At 41.5% G+C, this 3972-nt stretch overlaps 1 long non-coding RNA gene across 1 annotated transcript; it reads left to right on the top strand.

The window, feature by feature from the left end:
* The first annotated feature begins 502 nt into the window (after positions 1–502).
* On the top strand, positions 503–3192 carry LOC131023970 (uncharacterized). The gene is made up of 3 exons (XR_009101570.1): positions 503–771; positions 2236–2316; positions 2912–3192. It is a non-coding gene; the product is annotated as an uncharacterized LOC131023970 (long non-coding RNA).
* Positions 3193–3972: the final 780 nt, after the last annotated feature.

The following is a 3972-nucleotide window of genomic DNA, read 5'->3' as shown; positions in this document are numbered from 1 at the left end:
ATGACTAGTATCACAAGATAGAATACCAAATATGCAATTTCGAGGACGAAATTTTTATAAGGTGGGAGGGATGTAACACCCCGCTTTTTCCTAGCTAAATTTAGAGTAATTTTGAACTTAGAAGTTAAGATGATTCACGCCGGATTGAGAAAAAGAATTTATTTTAATTCCAACAAAAATGATTTTCAAAAGTTTTGAAAATTTGAGTTATTTAATTTCATTGAGTTATTTAATTTATATGCATTGCATATTTATTTAAATTAGCATTCAAGTATTTTCACGAGCTATTTAATTAGTAAACCCTGAAGAATTTCTACAGTTTCGACAATTTTATCCTGAAGGATTTTAATTGACCAATAAATACTCATATCCTACTCTCCCATCAGCCACCCATCAACCACCTTATTGCCAACTAAAAGCAAGCATCCCACACCACCTATTTTTTTTTTTTTTTTAAAGTAACAACCTTTACAGGCAATCAAGCCATGCCTTTACAGTCAGACTCCTCATCTGCAATACAACTATACATTAACGCCTTTACAGTCAGACTCCTCATATGCAATACAACTATACATTAACCAAGTTTCTGCCTTTTCCATTAGGCAGACATTATTTGATCACTCACCACATATCACTTCGCAAGAAAGAAACTCAGATTCATAAGCCTATATAAAATATATTCCAAGCTCATCTCCTTCAACAATTCAACAACAAATGAACACCCCTCTCATTCAACGTTTCAACAGCAAACGATCAGCCCTCTCATTCAAGGTTTACCAACTTAAATTATGTTTTACTTTAGCTTTATAAATCGCACTAGAAAACCAATAAATACAAGTTTGAACTGCATAAGCTTCAATGTTTCAATAAAAGATGACTCTTGAAGCATGATTTTCTCTTTATGTTAAACTTGTTGTGTCGAGTTGGGTAGACGAGTGTGGTGGCTGTGTGAACTGAGTCGGGAGGTGGACGGAGGCACGGCACGGCAGCGGCGCTGCTGTCGCCCGGCCACGGTGAGAGAGAGGGAGCTAGGGCTCGGGCGCCGCTCTTCGCGGTGGGATGTCGGGCCTGTTTCAGCCGAGAGAAGGGAGAGACGGGATGAGTCTTGTTGAAGGCTGGTCTGGGGAACGGCGGCGGCCTTCATGGTTGCTCGCTGGTCTGATTCAATGAGAGAGAGTTGAGCGAGAGAGAGAGGTGGCGGTGGTGGTTCGCCACTGTCACAGAAGAGAGAGAGAGATGGGTTGAGTCAGTGGAGGGAAAAGGAGAGTCGATGGCGGCAAAGCCTGCTGTCGCCGGAGATTTGAGGGAGAGGCGGCGAGGCAAGGGCCTTGTTGCCGCTCTGAGCCGGGTCTGGACTGGATTTTGTCGAGGGAAGGACGGCGACGGCGGTGGTTCTTCTACTGCTGTCGGTCGGAGTGAGCAGAGAGTGAGGGAGTCGCGGTCGGCGGCGGCCTTGCTGCTGCAGCCGCTGGGAGCGGACTGAGTGAGAACGGAGGGAGGAGGCGGCGGTACCTATCGTCGTTGCCAAAGAAGGAGGCCGGTCGACGGCTGCCTCGCCGGAGGGAGCTGCGGCGGCGGGAGTTGGCTGACTGATGGCTGAGAGAGAGAGGGGGGGGGCGTATTTCGAACAGTTGAGTATTGAGAGAGGGAGACGAGAAGTGAGGGACTGAAGGGAGGCGTGACTGATGGTGGGGAGAAGAAGGAGATGGGTGTTGGGCTGTTGGGCTAGGGCATGAGTGTTGGGCCGAGTCTATTGGGCCGAGTTTGTTTAATTATTTTTCAGTTGGGCCATTGTTTTAATAAATGTTTTGGGCCCTTATTTTATTTAAGGACTTTGGACTACCTTCAATTAATTTAATTGGGTTGTCTTATGTTTTATTAATTGAACTATTAATTAGTTTAATTAATTATTTTCAAAGACTAGTTTTCATAATAATATTAAATTATTATTATGTGCATATTTTAAGTAATTACTTATCATATGCTAAGCATGACATGACATTTCATTTGCATCATGAAATAAAAAGTATTTATGATTTAATTGGTTTTATTTATAATTCCAATTATTAAAGAAAGACGAGTAAGAATATTGTTGATGTTCTTAACTCAAGAGAAATGTTTTCAATTATTTATTAAATTTTGAAAACCCGGCTAAGTGAATCATAGAATGTTAATCACTACACCATGACTTAAGATTAGATACAAGGAGACCTATTGAGAATAGATTTCTTGTAGGCTTTGTAACCAGGGGGATTAGCGCTGCTTTCCCAAGACAGGTTTATATGTGATTATGATCTTCAGGCTTTGCCTAACCAGGTGGGCATTACTTTTACTATGTATATAGAGATCCCCTGCGTGTCGTAGGCCTCTTATACGAATATATGCATGAGATGATTTTAACGGTTAATTTCAGTTTATTATTATGCCCAAATGATAAATGACTCTTATGAAATGAAAATGAAATGTTTATGAAATGAAATGAAATGTTTATGAAATGATTGACTGCCAAAAATGTTTATGTTTTTATATGTATCCTATCTGTGTTGGTTCGCCAACTTTAAAGGAAATCCAATTGGGATCCTATGCTAGACAAAGGTCGCTAGCTAGGGTTAATGTGTACACTCATGGAGACCGCGAGTCGCTTGCGACCGGTCTTGGCGTCCGTGGTAAGGAGGCCTCCTTCCCGGCGCGTGACAGAAAGGAACAGATATGGATCATATGAAGGAAAATGATCGGCCGATCGACTTTATGAAAATGAAAGAAATATTTTAGTAAGCGCAGGTCATTTAAGAAAACCCCTGTGTGTTACTGTTATGGCAGTTCAATTTATATATGTATGCATGAATGTATTTTCGGCTATGCCCACTGAGTATTTTTATACTCAGCCCTGCATGTATTTCTAAATGTGCAGGTTGAGCAGCTGATGGAATGGAATGATGTTGAGCGGGTGTTCCTTTGACATTTCAAGAAATGTAACCTTGAGTATACATCTTCATATGTATATCTCACACGTTTTCCGCTGCAAAACACTTTGATTAGGATAACTCTAAGTTGTGAAGTTGTTACACATGTTATTGGGTAACCCACCTTAATCAGTTCTCTTTTATGTGTATGTTTTATAAGTATCCAAATGATCATATATGATCCTAGCTTTTTATCTATAAGTGACATTTCCATATACTTTAATGTTAAGTAATTGTCCATATCCGTTATCACTTATTAATTATCATCCCAAGTCATAATCCCGGCTAAATTGTCATTAAGGGTAGCGGGCTGTGACAGCGAGAGATCAATTTCCAACAAAATTCTAGCATAATGACCAGCAGCACCACGTGCAGAAGCCCCATCAACTTTAATAGGCGATCCCATCGCCCTTCCAATACCCGTAATGACATCCAGAGTCCAAAATTCTAAGGGCAAATAATAAATGCGCATCCAAACTTCACAAAGTGAGGAAATTTCTTTATAGGGATCGAAGAATCTTACCCATTCGCGTAATCGCATGGTTCCGAAAGGTAACTCCCAAGAGGTGCTTTTCTGAACTAACGCCTTGTCTTCAGCGGTATTAAATTTAATAGTGTAGAAGCTCTTTCCCATGGGGATGATTTGCCAATCATTGTCAAAATTCCAAGCCACCTGAAGATCACGTTTAAGGTCCGTGAGGAGACGCGGCTTCTCTCCTTTCCTAAGGAGAAGACGACCAATTAAAGCATGCTCAAATTGATTTATCTTGGGCAGCAGATGCTCTTTTGGCACCCTAAGCGTTGGTATTTCACCAGAGAAATCCGGTTGCAGCGAAGTGAAGCGATGAACAAGCACATCCGGCGTACGTTCAATTTGTCGGGGTCTCCTCAGAAGCGAAGCAAAAGAAGTGGTGCTCGGCCGATGAAGCTCCGTCGCCGATGCATTCTTAGTATTGTTTTCATTGATCAAATTCGGAACCCTAGTATTCGATGTCGTCGGCGTAGATTC

This window comes from Salvia miltiorrhiza, chromosome 4 (genome assembly GCF_028751815.1).
Source record: "Salvia miltiorrhiza cultivar Shanhuang (shh) chromosome 4, IMPLAD_Smil_shh, whole genome shotgun sequence".
Classification (NCBI taxonomy): Eukaryota; Viridiplantae; Streptophyta; class Magnoliopsida; order Lamiales; family Lamiaceae; genus Salvia; species Salvia miltiorrhiza.
Note: the sequence above shows the minus strand (reverse complement) of the source record. Positions and strands in the feature narration are given on the sequence as shown.